This window comes from Canis lupus, chromosome 21, assembly GCF_003254725.2.
Source record: "Canis lupus dingo isolate Sandy chromosome 21, ASM325472v2, whole genome shotgun sequence".
Lineage (NCBI taxonomy): Eukaryota > Metazoa > Chordata > Mammalia > Carnivora > Canidae > Canis > Canis lupus.
In genome coordinates, this window is record NC_064263.1 from 12,283,847 (window position 1) to 12,301,272 (window position 17,426).

Here is a 17,426-nt window from a genome sequence, read left to right on the forward strand (position 1 = left end):
TCATCTCTGACTTGAGGGCTAATGAATAATTATAAAATAAAATAGAAGTGAAGTTACAATATAGGAAGTATTGAGCAGCAGATACAGAACTGATCCAAAATAGGAAGCAGAAGGGTTTTCCTTCCCCTGAGTTCCTTCTGTATCTTGCTTCTAACCTATAGCAACCTATTCACTCCCTAACAGAATAGCTTTTTCATATACTCCAGGATACTGAGCCCCTTGAAGGCAGGAGATTTGTCTTTTCAAATTCTTTTTCTGAATACTCATTTTAATACATGGCTTAGGTAGAAGGCTCTCAGTAAATATTTGACAAAAGAATAAATGAGATGACACAAAACATGTTCTGGGTACAATAAAGACACTGCTCAGGTTTGAGTAGGTGTATGTAAAGAGAAAATAGTAAGGGTCCCATTGTGGGAAGCCTAGTGTACTAGAATAAGGAATTTGAGCTTCATCATGTACCACCATTAAAAGTTTGAGAAGGCAGAAGAAACGACAAAAAAAAAAAGCTTTTAAATTTTAGTTTGAACATGGTGCTCAAGATGGAATGAAAAAACATGAGGACAAGACAGTTAATACATTAAGGTGACAGCCCAGAAATTGGGTGCTGGGGGTCTTGTTACTTTACTAACAGGGATAGAAATGGAAGTGAGGGGATATTTTTTAAATGCTCCTGAGAGGGAGGTGTGACAGGACTCAGGAACCACCTGGATGTGGTGGAAAGGAAGTGCGGGGGTGGGGGGGGGTCATCTTTGAGCCTGATCATTACAGTATTTGGGGCAAACACAATGAGTTTTGAACACCTCTTCCTTAGAAAGGAGATTTCCAAACTAAAGGCTGCCCTCAATTTCAGTATTTTTCACCTGTTCTTGCCTTCTTTTCAAATAAGAACTGGGTTTAGAAACTGGTGGAAGCCAGTGAAAAGGAGTTCATTCCTAACAAGTGGACAGCAAGGCTATGTTGTTGAGGAAAGGTTACCATCTCACCGTGACAGCAGCCATTCACCTCCTCATCTAACCATTCACATTTCCATCCATCTATCCTTCTAACACATTTCTTGAGTACCTACCTCAGTCAAGTACTGTTCTGCTTTCTAAATATTCCATGACAGGCAGTCTGCTGCTCCCTATGAGTCACACGACTGCAATAGCAACTCTACAAAGTACAGAATGATCTTAAATTTTTTTTATTACATTGATTGGTTCTGTTTCGTCATGGGGACAGCAGTAAATTGCTCTTTTAAATTTAGCTTTGAGACACTATAATTTCAGCTCTAAGTGCAGAAATTGAACTGCTTTTAAGGATACCAAAATGATGGCAGTATCCTGGTGCTAAAATACAATGACAAGCTAAAATACAATGAACCATTACATTGCACTATGGGAGCTACGAATCCATGCTGAGGAGGGCAGCATGCTTTGTGAGCACTATATGTCAACACAGTCCCTGAGTGTCTCCCTTCTCTCTCTAAAGAGGGATGATAATGCATGCCTATGTCTAACTGACAGGGTTGGTGGAAGGATCACAGGATATAGGGTCTGTGAACGTGCCTTTTGAAATACACTATGTAAGGGAATATTATTTTTGTCATTATAGTTTCTTTTGGGGGTGGGTGGGTTTGAGAGGAGTACTTGTCAAAAATGATCCCTGAGTCTCTCTTATAAAAGGAAATAATGTTTATCCAGAAGATAGTTCCATTGACAGGTTAATTTTGTTGCTATCTAAGTGACCCCAAGCTAAATGTTTAATCTTGCAATTTTCTTATCCTTAAAAGAGAGATGGTTGTAATACATGTCCTAAAATACTCTTATAGGTCTCATGGCTCCTCAAATCCATCAGCAGCCTGAAAACTACCATGTTTCAGCTGCAGCACAGAGCTTCACTCCTACTTTAAGCTCCTGGGGGCTCCACCCTTCACCTGGGTTTCTATACATTCTGTTCACGTCTCAGAGACATCTGCCACATATCTAAATGGTGCCGGTGGACTCAATGATGCTCTGTCTTCCCCCATACTCTAGGCCCCCTTACAAAGTTGTCTCATTTGAACTTGTAGCTCTAGCAACTGGCATGGTGCCTACACAAAGCAGGTGTTTAATTCATGTTTGCTACAATGAATGAATAAAGGATATATATGACAATGCTTTGCAGATTAGAGGCAAGTTAGCCGTTAGTAATAGTTCTGAATCTCATTTGTTAAATGTTTACAGTATGTTAGTAAATTCATGGCAAAACAAAAATGAATATAATAGTTCCAACTGGGAAGTACAGGATTATCATGGTCTCTATCACTCAGCGTTTCTCAACCTGAGAGATTTTTGCTTGTCAATTTTAGTTGTCAGAACTGGAGAGAAATGCTACTGGAATCTAGTGAGTAGGGGCAGGGATGCAGCTGCTAAATACACTATAAGCCCCACAACAACAAAAAAAATTATTTGGCTCAAAATGTCAATATTGCCAACATTGAGGAACATTCCCCTAATAAGTAGGCTTGCCTCGATTAGAGGATAGGCCGTCTGTTAGGTTGCGCTGGTGACTGGACACTTGATAAAACAGTTTGGCACTCACCATTCTTAGATTTCACAAAAGAGACGATATAACATTGTTCTACAGACAGCTACTTTCACAAAACAGGCTGAGGTTTGCTCAAGACAATACTGAGAACTACATACTTTTAGTGCTTTTGCATCCCATGGCAGACTGTGCTGATCGGTCTTTGACTAGAGCTATAAACTGTCAAGAAATCTAGAGGAGAAGCTAGACTTAAGTCTCTCCAGGAGGAAATGTTCTTTCTAAAAAACATTAACTGTTATAATGCTATTTTCTCAAGGACTATGACACTATAACCATGGGAACAATCTTGGTTTCTAAGTGGGGGGTAAGGGAATACAGATAGTAGTATTAGATAATTGGAATAGTTGGTCCATTTTTAGTTTTTTTCAAAGTGACTTTTGTTTTCCTTTTAAGGCTAAAATCCTTTCTCTGACTTATCTAATGTCACTTCCCACCTCACTCCTCATTTCTGCATCACAGCCACAAAGATCCTATCTTGATTCCTTAAACATCTTGCATTCTGGCCCACCCCTTTTTCAGGTACATCCATGGGTCACCTAATTAATTTCTACTCATCTCTCAGAGCTCAGCTCAAATATGACCTCCTAAAGATTGCCTGTTGTGGCCTCAGGCTGGACCCTCATCTTGTGCCTCAGCCATTTTCCCTCATTCTTATCACAGCTCGGATTAAATCAGTTCTCTATGTCTACTCTGTAGCAGGAATCGTTTCTTTCTCTTCGAGTAAGCCTTATGTGTCACTGAGATGCAATTAAAACTAGTTTAATTAGAAATAACAACTTTGGAGGTACAGAGTATCCCCATTTCAAGTTTAAATGATGTTTGACAGGTAGTCCCTGGTTCAGACTTCAAACATCTTACAAAAAGTACACACAGAGATAATACAAGTAAAAAAACTGAGGTTGAGTTGAGAACTAAAACTATAACTTGGGGAGTTGTACTAGGGGAGAAAGTCCTTTTTACAAATAGGGGAAAAAATTAACTGCTAAAAATGTTAAGGAATGTGTGGAAAGCTTTATGAAAACACTAAAAAAAAGAAACTATTGAAAAATCGAAAACATTTTGTAAATGAAGAAACTAAATAGTCCAAGTGTCAGTTTTCCCAAAATCAATTTATAGATCAGTGTAATCCTATTCATAATCCCAGGAGTATTTTTATATATTAAAATGATTTATTTTTTTAAAGATTTTATTTATTTATTGAGACAGAGACGGGGGGGGGGGGCGGGGAGGAGAGAGGGGCAGAGAGAGGAGCAGGCTCCATGCAGGGAGCCGGACGTGGGACTCGATCCCGGGTCTCCAGGATCACACCCTGGGGTGCAGGCGGCGCCAAACCGCTGTGCCACCGGGGCTGCCCTATTTTTTTTTTTAAGATTTTATTTATTTATTCATGATAGAGAGACAGAGAGAGGCAGAGACACAGGCAGAGGGAGAAGCAACTCCATGCAGGGAGCCCAACTCGCGACTCGATCCCCGGGTCTCCAGGATCACGCCCTGGGCCAAAGGCAGGCGCTAAACCGCTGCGCCCCCCAGGGATCCCCCGGGGCTGCCCTATTAAAATGATTTAGATAATCACCTGGACTACTTACAGTCTAAAATAGCTAAAAGAGTTTTGAAAATGATGAAACCAGAACTGGCTTAGTAAATAATAAAACTGATTTTTTTATACTGATTTTTTTCAACATGGCACAAAGGAATAAAAGGACAGAACAATAGAATATAATAGTCTAAAAATAAACCCAAGTATATATTACAATGTAGTAAGTGATAAGAGAATCATACAAACCAATGAGAATAGGTGAATTAATTGAAAAAAGGGAACTCTAAACATTTTGGGGGAAAATCAAGTTGCCTTATCTCTTACCATATGCCAAAATAAATTCTAGTGAGTTAAACAAAAAATGAGCAAGTAAATAATGAAAATAAAACAAGATATAAATGAATTCTTTGTTTTTCTATGGATATAGACTTTCTGAACTATGGGAGAAATCACAAAGGAATAGATTAGGATATTTGATACATGATATTGATTACTTTAACTTATTAAGTGCTTGGCATGTTCCAGCCATCATTCTCTGTGCTTTATTAACATATTTGATGAAAATTCATCACCCACCATGAACTAGGTGCAATTAATATGCACATTTTATAGAGAAAGGTAAAGCAGAAGGCTGCTAAAGTAATTTGACCAAGATCACACAGCATGGAGATGGCAGAGCCAGGATTCGAATCCAGGAAGCAAATACCAGAGCCTTCATTCATCACTGTGTTCTTTGGGATGCTACAAAAATAAAATATAGATCTAAACTAAAAATCACAAAAAAACCATTAAGTAAAAAAATAAACTCCCATTAAGTAAAAGGCAAATAACTAGGAGAAATATTTTCAACAAATATGACCATAAATATATGTTCTTTACTTTAGTGCCTCCTCTGTCCCATCCTCATTTCAGTTGTCATTGTATAAAGGGTACATACTCATGTGTGAGTTAAGTACACATGTAGCGGGGAGTATAAAGAGCTTTCATAAATAAATAAAGACAACACTCAACAGGAAAAAATGGACAATAACATGATCAGAAACTTTAGAAAGTCTTAAAAATGGATTTTAAACAAAATGTATTTAACCTAACTAGTAACCAACTAATAGCTAAATAAAACATTAACATGTTCTTTCCCATCAAATCAGAAAATATTTGCTGATAAATTCAAGTTTTCTAGAAGCAGTTGATAAATATCAAGTATATATTGAAAATGCCCAACTAAAAAAATTTAAGATATTTCCAAATTCTTTTAGCCACCCATTTACAGAAATTTCTGAGCTATAGAACATTAAAGTTATAGAAACAACATCAATGGAAGCAAATAGTTCCAAATACACTAAATGTACAATGAGGAATGGATAGACCGGTCACGTGATACCTATAGCATCTGTTTCTGGACAACCTTATAGTCATGAAATATTTAATAATGTGGAAAAATGTCCCTGATAGAAAATCAATTAAAATATAATAATCATCCTAGAGAGGATTGATGTTTTAAGGAGGACTAAGAACAGCCAAAATAAATCTGAAATTGCTGCCACTCCCAGGCTGTCCCTAAAGCCCTTGAGGCAAGAGAGCTTGGATGGCTGATAGAGCAAGAGTCAGCCTCCCTTAATGACTTTCTATATCAGCTCAGCTAATTGACTAGAATCCCATGTTAAGCGTGGGAAACAGTGGGGAACTAGAAGAGGAATGGACAAGTTAATTGCTCCATCCTACCTATGGCCAAGTCTCTCCATTCCCATTGAGAGCACAACTTAGATTGTGATGAAAAGACCTTAATACTTTTCCCCCTCCTCTTCCTCCACCACTACTTCCTCCACCTCCTTTTCTTTCTCCCTCTGTCTTAGAGTTCTTAGACAAAGAGATCCTAGTCTTGGATCTCTCCGCAAACAGTTTCCTGAGCATTGCCCTAAAATGGAAAGTAAAAGAATGCTCAAAATTTCTGACAGGGCCTTGTTGCTAGGCAACCATTTCCTTTGTCTCTAAGTATATGGAATATGACATTGTTTGGAATGTGTTTTCAGGCCAAACCTTAATACAAAGGAGCAAAGTCGGGGGTTTAGGGAGGAGGTAAGGAAGACATGGTGTTACGGGAACCTTTAGATAGAACAATATAAACAAATAATATGAAGGGAAGAAAAACCAAAAGAACCCACCGTGGACATTCAACCCACCACCACCACATGCTGCCTAGAACTTCAAAATGGAACATTTTGTATATGGGCACATTTTTTTTTCCTGTAAGAATTAAACATGTGGTTATAAGCATATTCTTACCTTCATTATGATCTGTATATTCCCTCTCCATAGGAAAATTTAAATGCACTTTTGATAGCTTTTTATAGTCGCAAAGTAAGAAAGCAGATAAATGTGATTGGATTTGTTCACAAATTACCACAAGCTTAACAATTCCTCAGGTTGTCTATATTTACAGGTTAAGTGGGTCTCCATTACCTACCTGCCCCTGTGTTCTCGTTGGCCTGAAGACAGCCTATGAATAAGAACAGACAATGGTGTCTGTCGTCCAGAACAAGTTCACAACTCACTTTTGACCCCATTCTCGAAAGTATCATTTTTATTTGATGGAGGGCAAAGATTCTAATTGGGCAGCTTTTATGAAGAAATGGGTTGTAGCAGGATATGAATATGCAAACACACAGAGAGACTTTTTGTTCTGCTTGCTGGCTAGCCTGTCGGCTGTGGTAAAAACTATTGTGACCACAGGGTCACACGCAATTTAAAAATTGGGTGTAGTTAGGGAGAATGAGGTGAAAAACTCATTCACCTTGCTGTGATTCTAGGGTCTGGCCATCCGTAGCCTAGAAAAGAGAGCTGTTCTCCCAGGTCCAGTTTACTCACCAGCGACTGCAGAGGGTTTAGGGATCAAAAACCTAGTCAGCACTGAAGTTTTATTTCCTCAGTCATAGGACCATGTAGGCAGGAATGGCTGGTTGATGTCAGGATTTAGGCATTCTCTGGCCAAACGTATCAATCTTGTTATGATTCACAACATAGTCACCTGGAGGAGAAATGGACTTGATGGGAATTGAAATATTCAGCTTTTAGCCCTGACTTCACCATAAATAAGTGGTTGTAGTTTGGATGGTTCTTTATCCTCTTGGTGTCTTGTCTTCTATTAAATGAATCCTACCTATAGAAACCGGTAGAAAACATGTATTGAGAGTTTCAAAAATAATAAGATAAACAACCATGTACTTAAGAAACAGGCTAGGAAACAGAATATCCTGCGCATGTGAAAAATGTCCCTGTGCCCCTATATGCCCTATGTGCCCCATGAGCATCCCCTACATTTCAAGATGTAATCATTATCCTGACTTTTGTTTTAGTAATCCTGCCACATTTTTGGTGACTTTTATTCTTGTGTGATTTCAAATGTAAAGAAAAATGGCAAGAACAGTACAAGGAAATCTTGGATATGCTTTACCCAGGTTTGCCATTTGTTTACATTTTGCTCATTTGTTTTATCATTTCATATATGTATGAACCATCTGACAAGAGGATGGAGACACTTTTCTCATTGACTCCTCAATATGCCTATTTCCTAAGAACAAGATCAGTGTGTATTCCCTCAGCACATTCTCTCACATCATCATATACAGTTATCTGAGATTAAGAAATTTAATATTGCCATAATCTGTTTTCTAATCGATTTTTAAATTTTATCAACTACAATCCTCCCAGTCCAGGATCCAACCCAAAATCATCTGTCACATCTCTTGGGTAGTCTCCTTTACTCTGGAATCATTTTTCAGTCCTTTTTTTCACTTTTCTTGACCTTGAGGATCTCAAGAGAGTAGAACAATTATTTAGTAGCATATTCTCAATTTAGTTTATCATGTGTTTTCTCATGGTTATATTTAAGTCAGGCATTTTTGTCAAGATAGCAGAAAAGTGACATTTTTGTCCTCCACAGGAGGCACATAATGACAGTTGGTCTTGATGTTGGTGATGTTAACATTATCACTTGATTTAGGCAATGCCTACCTGGTTTCTCCAACATAAAGGTACCATTTTCCTTGCTAATAGGTATTTTGTGGGGAAATAATTTAAGACTATGTGAATATCTTATTACTCATCAATAATGTGAGATAATGTAAATATCTTATTACCTATTACCCCTAACCTTCTACTTCTATATATCTCTGTATATATTGCAATTCTACTGGCAGAAAATTTTTCCTTTTCTCCAATTTATTTATTCATTTATTATATTGGTATAAACTCACAGGTTTTATTTTATTCAATGGTTAAAAACACATTATTATTATTTATTTATTTATTTATTTAGGTGCCAAAATTGTTCCAGATCTGACCAATGAAGCCACTATAACTTGTCTCTGGTGTCCTCTTATAATGTTCTCATTATTCTTTGAATAATTCCATATTTACTGACAAAATAAGATGTCTCAGGGTCAATTCATAATTTCCCTGCCTCAGTCCTGGATCTGTCCATTTCTCTAAAGAATTTTGGTTCCTTTTAATAGCAAATGATATTTAGAAAACGTGACCTGGGCTGATGATGTACTCATTGCTGCTGGTAGGTCATGGCTTGTAGGCCATCTCTATAGAATGTCTAAGGTATATATGCATATTTAAACACACACACACATACGTAAGAATACTCATAATACATAACAACAAGAATCCTGGTTTCCATTTTCTCAACACAATTACTCATTCTCTCAAGCTTGGAATACTCAAAACGTCTTTCAGAATTGCTATCCTATACCATAGCACAAAGCAAACCTACTAACTACAATTCAATATGATTTACATTATTTACTTAGATAAAATGTATATTCAGGGGATCCCTGGGTGGCTCAGCGGTTTAGCACCTGCCTTCGGTCCAGGGCATGATCCTGGAGTCCCAGGATCGAGTCCCACGTCAGGCTCCCGGCATGGAGCCTGCTTCTCCCTCCTCCTGTGTGTCTCTGCCTCTCTTTCTCTCTATGTCTATCATAAATAAATACATAAATAAGTCTTTAAAGAAAAGATAAAATGTATATTCAGTGAACAAAAATCTTAGATAAAAATTTCATGAGTTTTGACAAATGCATACATATAATTCACACTTCTGTTCATAATAGTACATAGAATATTTCCATAACTTGAAAAAATTTCATGTAATTTCCCAACTACCTCTTCAGACTGTGCTGAATGTTTTCAACTCTAGATTAATTTTATCTATTCCAGAACTTTAAATAATTGGAAGATAATTGTCTCTGCTATCTCCCAATCCTTTAATATGGTTTCTATTTAGGTCTACTTAATTTCTCTTAGCAATATTTAGTGCTTTTCAGTATTTAGACATCAAGCCTTTTGTTAAATTTATATCTAAGTACTTTGTGTTCCTCTTTTAAGCTACCATGAATATTTTTATTTCATTTTCTAAAAGTTTGCTGCTAGTACATAAAACTACAATTTTTGTACACTGACCTTCTATCCTCCAACCTTGCTGAATTTACTCATTATTTTCATCACTTCCTTTGTAGTTTCCTTAGCTTTTTTTGTAGAGACAATCATGTTTCCTGCAATGAGATATTTGCATTTCTGTTTTCCAAACTTCGTGACTTTTATTAGCTTTTCATGCTGCATTGCATTGTTAGAACTCTCAGTAGGATGAAGAATTAAAGTGTGGGAACAAAAACTACCTTGAACTGAAACAAAAAATATGATAGTGGCCGTAGATTTTCCATAAGGTACTTCTCTTCTTGTCTTAGTGTACTGAGAGTTTTTATGATGAATCCGTGTAGGCAGTTGTGATTTTTTTTTTCTGCTGTTGCAATAGGAAAGGATTAAAAAGAAGAAGAAAAGAGAAAAAGGTAAATTCATTCCTGCCACTCAGCTTGCAACCTTCATTATATTTCCATCTCAGGATGTTTCCTCTCTTATCTAGACTCTGATTGCCTTAAGAGTCTCTGCTTAATTGTTCTTTGTTATGTGTGTGTTTATTTTGTCTTCACTGTCAAAGTAGAAAGAAACTTGAGGGCAGAAATAGAAAATTTTATTTCCCTGAATCCCCTCCTGCCCTTGTATTTGGCTAACCTCAAAGGGATTGCTTGATCAGTTTCAATACTGATTTTTATAAGTAATAAAAGGCTAAAATTCTTTACTGTTTCAGAGTTCTGCATCCAAGATGTCATTGCAGTCTCAAAAACAGAGGTGTGTGACTTATTAGTGGACATAGAATTCAGGTCTTCTGACCCTTTGTCCACATCCCATTCTAGTACACTAAGCTGGCTGATCTCCTTGGTTCCTCCCAAGACCATCTCTGATGTCAGTACTTATGCCAGTAAGGATCATACTGTAGACTCAAAATTGGGTCAGGTCAGGGTATATAGCTACTAAGCCACAGCTGGCCTCTTATCCTCCACCACCATAGAATTAGCCCATCAACAAGCTTGTTTTAAAAATGCCCAGTAACCAAGCAGGATCCTTTCAGACATTCTGTAACTTGATACAAATCAGGTGTGAGTTACATATCTGTGATTATATGTTGTACCTGATTCCTGAACTCTGTTTGCATGTGGATCCCCTCTAGTGTGATAACCCTCTTTCTGGAGAAGGGTCCTCCAAAGGTTCACAGTAGGCTGCAGTTAGGGTCACCATATTTGTTTCAACTGTTGTAAATGTTGCATCTCTGTCGGTTACTTGATAGGGAGAAAGGTCTGTAACATATTCACATTAGGCAGATGTCAACTTCAACGAGCAATCCTCAAGACCCTGCCAAAGGGAAACAGAGATCAATGGAGGGCACTTGACTTCATTTACCATGGGACTGAAGCAGGGTCTCTGCTTAGTTTTTCAATTTTATTCCCTGCCACTCTCTCCTTTGCAGTGCATGGTCCAGCAAATCTAAAATACTTGTCATTCCCTACACACAGTACTTAGCTATTTTTGCCTTCTTAGGCTCATGCTGTTCTCTCTACGGAGAATGTCAATAACTCCTTTCCTTCTTTCCCAATCCTTTTCTCACATATACCTTTTTCACCTAACATCCAGTCATTTCATAGGTTTCATAGAGGTAGTATTCATTTCATAGAGGTAGTATTAAGTACTACCTCTGTGGCAGGTACCATGTGAGATGTTGGAGAAACAAAGGTGAATATCATAAAGTTCCTGCCCTTTCAGAGCTCCCAGTGTGGTGTGGGGCTGAAAGACAGGTAAAAGAACACTGACACTGAAGATTAATACTGTGATGGGGGGCCACACAGGGCCCTATGAAGCCACAAAGTAACAGCATAAATGTTTGGTGCTCCTGCAAGGCCAGCATAAATGCTTCCTGGTGGAGGTTACCTAAGGTGAAATGCAGAGGATCTAGATCTTAGGAATTAACCAGTCCAAAGGGAAGAACTGTGAGAGTCCAAGGTTCCAGAGGTTGGACTCTCATCTTCACGACAGGGCCCACCTGTCATATCTTCCAGAGGACTTTGCTGACCTGCCCCAGGATGGCCATTGTCCCTTGAATTCCCATAACTTCTTGTGCTGATTCCAGTTATGATACTTGTCACTCTCTGCCATCATCATTCATGGGTCTTTCTCAGTAAACTGGAAGCTCCTTGAGAATAAGACCTGAGCTTTACTGAGCTCTACTTGCAGCATCTCATGCTGAAATGGTTCTTTAGGATGTTTATTAAATGTTGGAGGATGTAAATGAATGAATAAATGGACCAACCAACATCTATGGGGATCTTCTAGAGGAGATACGCCAAATGTGTAGCCAACTACACTGCTTTGGCTCTAATCCCCCTGTGTAAAATCGGTGACACAAGACCATACCAGTCTAGGCCCTCGTGGGCAGGATCCTGTGGTGGGAAAAGCAGAGCACAGGTTGTCCTCCCTTAGTATCATCATTTGTGACTTTTAGAACTACGTGGGCCACTGTTCTTTCCTCGTTGCAGGAAACATGCTATAAGATTTACACTCTCTGAACTTTATTCTCCTAAAACAGTTTCTGCATCTCCACTGTCACATAGTGGCATTCCATTTTAAGATTTGTAATAAAGACCTACTGTGCATCATCACCTATCAAAACTGAAATGACAAGCCACCTTTGACTCTGCTGCCTTCTCCTACAGCCAAGATGGGAGTCATTTTACCTCCATGTTGTGAGTGGCAGACACTCCAATTCTCATGTTCTCTGATTGGCATTGGGGAAGTAATTTAAAAAAAATCTCCTGCCAATCCAAAAGAATCCTCTATACAAAATATAGAAAAGAATGAAACAGTTTTATTGGTGATTAAGCATTAAACCAGACTGCTGTGCAGATCACAGGCAATGGCTAAAGAGATTGAAAGACCAAAAGAAACGTTGCCCCTTATAATAGCTGGGCAGATAGGTTCCATTATATAGTGTTAATTATCTTTCTCCAAAGGGAAATAAACTTTATGTCAAGCAGATAGTTATAACTTGGAGACAGGTGACCCAGCTAAATTTGCACTGGGACAGGGAGCCCTGGGCAACATCCTCCCTACATTCACAAAGAGACACCGCCAGCCTCCCAAGAAAACCACTCTTAGGAGCCAGAAGTGGCCAGAGGCTTCTTCTTTAGCTTTTAAAAAGATGAACATACATCTGAATAAGTCCAGGAAAGCATTTACAACTTCATGTTTTCCAAAGGAATGCTAAAAAAAAAAACCAGGGTGAGGTGGGGACAGGGTAGTCGTCTTTCCATTTTGGCACCAGCAGACATTTAAAAAATTTTTTTTTTAATTTTTTTAAATGTGTATAGAGCCTTATATTGCACATTCTTGTTTATTTGGTTCCTGTGCTTGATCTGTCTCTCATGTAATCTGTGACTATGATCATCTTTTTCAAGTTCTGATTGTCTCTGTTTGTCCCTGTTCTGTGTCTATCCCTCATTAAACCTGTGATTTGACCACCTGTCCTCACAGCCTGCACACAATGATTGGTTAGCTTCAGATAGCCGTGGGTTCCATCTGTCTGTCCTTTCTATTGACAGTACTGGGCATATTCTAGGGCAGTTCTCGAACCTGAAAGTGTATATGGTCACCTAGGGAGCCAGGTAGGCCTCAGGATTCTGAATTTCTAATGAGCTCCTTGGTGAGGCCATTGCTCTGTGGAGGAACCATGTTTGGAGTGGGAAGGCCTGGGAACAGGACTTGTTTTTTTTCTACAGCCTGGGACATGACTGTTTATCTGCCCCACCCTCCCCATTGCCTGTTTTCCTTACACAGACTATGGTTATTAATTTATTCATTTATTCAGTAATAAATATTTATTGAATGCATTCTTTAGGCAAAGTCACCCTCTCCCTTTTGTCCTGCTGTGGCTGGCACTCCTATCCCTTCAAACATAACAGGGCAGCTTGGAACAGACTCCTTTCCAACCGCTGCAGCCAATTCCCTGTCCTCCCATAGCTTGTCCTAAACACTGCATTCCTTTCCCACGTGGATCTTCCAGGACAGTCTGCACTACAAATATTTTCTTCCTATGTCTTTCCATGAGAAGTAAGCACAAGTTGGAATATATCCCTTTGTCAGAGTACATGGCCTGGCTTTTTCACTTGGAAAATACAGTGACAGAGCATAGAGCCTTTGGCTGTGATTGTCGGTCCCTTACAGCCTGCAGCTGTCATTGTTGGCTTCTGAGCAAAATGATGAAGGCTTCTCTGCTTTGTGGCCTGTGCCTGTGGTCCTCTATTTGTCAGAAATGGGGAGAGCTGAGAGGTTCTGGGTGTTTTTCAGCCCATCCTTCCTTCATTATCTTACTCTCTGGGACGGACAGAGCCAAAGCAGGGTTCTCTGTGCCCTGGATGGCATTTCTGTATGTTCCCCTGCTGACTGAGTGCCCCTGAATGGAGACCTCTGTGATCAGCCGGCCCTGAGAGGGATTGTACCGGATCCAAGAGAACTGGTTTCTCCCCCACTTTCAACTGCCATGTGGTCTGATCTTAAAAGTTACTCTTAAAGAATTTTCTTTGATCTTCCAAAGCACTGTAAATGCTTTCCAATTGGCATCAATTAACATCAAAGTGATTACTTGCCAAGCGTCACAGGAGCCCCCAGCTCTAGAGAAGATGTCAGGGTTGCAGGCAGTCCTCTCTGGAACTTATTTGGAGCTTCTGCAGGCCTGCCTGAATAATTGCCCTCAGCCTGGGATTAGTACTGCTTGCCTCTAGCCACCTTCCCTGTAATAATGCCGCCGTGTAGTCTCCTTGCTGTGCAGGGCAAGTGTTCACTAATTATTAGTCACATATACAAATCTGTAATTGTTCGTGGACTGGAGTGCTGAAAATTCAGGCAGCCAGGTGCCAGAGGAGAGTAAAGTATTTTGAAACAGACAACATTTGTATTGATATTGATTGGGATAAGGCAGGGAAGCACTGCTGAGCATCCCAGACCTTGCTATCCATCAGCTCATGAGTATTAAGAGCATCTGAGTTTCTATGACAACCCAAGGCCTGGAAGGCAGACTGCATGCTGCCACAGCTGTGGCACGAGGGTCCCAGCCTGCCAGAACAGGGCTGTTCATCCATCCATCCATCCATCCATCCATCCACTCATCCATCCATCCATCCATCCATCCATCCATCCATCCATCCATCCAGGAGGGCTTCAACTCATTCAGTGTTTCTGCAATTTCAGCTTTTGAACACCAAAGCCCTGCAGTTCAATTAAATCTTGACTCCTCAGAAAGCCATACTTTATGTTCACAGTGGATCCAGAGCTCTGGGAGCAGAGCTCAGGTGGAGGCTAAATGGAGCGCCCCCTAAAGGGCTCAGTATTTTATGCCAACCCAGGTATGTTTACAACATGCAAGAATTCATGCATCGTAATAATTGGAGAAGGTCTTTTTTGGCTTACATATTTTAGAAAATATAAAGGTTTGTTTTCAGTATGAACTGGTTCATGTTTTCAAAATTTTTTAAATTTGGTTTTAGTCAGATACTTACGATGCATAGATATAGTCCACTGGAGATGTTAAACCCTGACAAATTAATAATTGTGAAGAAGGGAGCAGATCACTTTTATATTAGAAACTTTTTTAAAAATCCTACTGTAGGGCAGCCCAGGTGGCTCAGCGGTTTAGCGCCACCTTCAGCCCAGGGCGTGATCCTGGAGACCTGGGATTGAGTCCCACGGCCGGCTCCCTGCATGGAGCCTGCTTCTCCCTCTGCCTCTGCCTCTGCCTCTGCCTCTGCCTGCCTCTCTCTCTCTCTCTCTCTCTCTCTTTCTGCGTCTCATAAATAAATAAATAGAACCTTAAAAAAAATCCTGTATATCCATTTATATATTTTGGTCTCTTGGCAGATACGATATATTTACATAAAATATGCATGGTAAAATGAATGTAGTGTCTTAAGGTGTGCAAAATGCTTTTACTTATTCTTATTGGCTTCTATATATGTTAATAAAAACTCAACTGAACAAATTTTAAAGATCTATTTGGCTGTATCAATTGATTCATGAATTGGGCAGCATCCCATCAAGCAAGGAAAGGGAAGCTCAAAAGGACTACACAAAAGGAAAGATTTTAAAGGTAGAGGAAAAACGAAGGTAACTATTAGCAAAAAATCAATTATTTTATGCAAGGTCACTCTCTTAAGAGGATTGAAGAAGTCTAGCAGTAGATGTCTTGTGCTAACCAGGAATTTCCACGTTGACTGGTTAAAGGTTACATTCCTGGTGGGTTGAAACTATAGTTAGGTGAGGTATTAAGTCTTGGTTTACTAACTCAGGCCTTAACTTAACCAATGCCATTTGGGGCCTGTGGTTTGTTTTCTGTCTGCCTGCCTGCCTGCCTTTTCCTTCATTTCTTTCTTTTCTTGTTTCTTTTTTTTTTTTTTTTTTTTTTTTTTGAGAGAGAGAGAGTATGCAAGCATGGTGGGGAGGGCAGAGGGAGAGAGAGCATCTTGAGCAGGCTCCACACCTGGCACAGAACTAGACGCAGGGTTTGATCTCATGACCTGAGCCAAAATCAAGAGTCAGACACTTAACTGACTGAGACCAGGCACCCCTTTGGTTTTCTTTTTTAACAGATATATAGTGCTTATATAGATATAGATAGCATATAATATAGATAAATGCTGTATGTACTATATATATATATACTATCTATATATCTATATAAAAACACACACTAAGATGTATACTCCAGTGTGTGTGTATACACACACACAAAGATATATACTCTAGTGAATTTATATATATATATACACTACATACCCTAGTGTGTATATATGTGTATATAATATACAACCACAATATATATACGTACACTCTATACTCCAGTGTGTGTGTATATATATACACACTAAAATATATAATACCTATACATATATAACATATATCCATATATACACACTAAGATATATACTCCATATGATTATATAATGTACATGATGCCTACTTTAGGTATATGTATATTTTTATTTCTGTATCACATATAGTATTTACAAAAATGATTTATATTGACTATAAGGTAACTACCATATATATTTTGAACATATAGTATCTATGCTAATATAATAGTATTTAAATGTATAGGATACATACTTCTATATGCACAGAAAACTGTTTCTCCTCAAATAAGTAATGAGTACTTTCCCTGAATTGACTTATGTTTTAAAGTTTCAAGCGCTGTTCTAGAGAAAAAGATTGTGCCTGAGTTAATACATCTCTTTTTGAAGTTGACTTTCCATGAGCTTTTATTTGACTAAATTTTGCACATCATGATGCATATTTACCAATCAATTATTCACCAGGGCTTTAACTTATACAAGCCAAATTACTACTCTGTGTGAAAGAAGAATTGTTGTTTTGAACCCCTTCATTACTATCTAAGGAATTTTCATCATTTTTCTGTAAACCTGCAATCAACTGGATGTCCATTCACTTTAAAGTTCAGTTTGGCAACAATTCATCCTTCTCTTTGATGAAAAGCCCAGTGCACATTTCTAAGGAGAATCATGGACCTGAAACAAATTGCACTTGATCTTCACAAGAACCGTGTGAAATAGGTACTATTATCTCCGCTCAACAGATGAGCAAACTGAGGCTTGTAATATGTTAGCAGAGCTGGGATTTAAATTCAGCTATTTCAGACACAAATCATATACACTGCTTGCAGAGTCATGCTGCCCAACCTAGAAAGAAGGAAAGCATGCTCACAGGCTTCACTGACATTCCTACAGTGCTGCTCCATGGGGAAGGCGGCAGAGGTGAAGGCATGGACCAAGGTTACTATTCTTAAAGCTGCTTGTAAAACAACTTTATTTCCAAAATAATTTTGCATGCTCCCTTTTCTATCTATGCTAATAGTACCTTC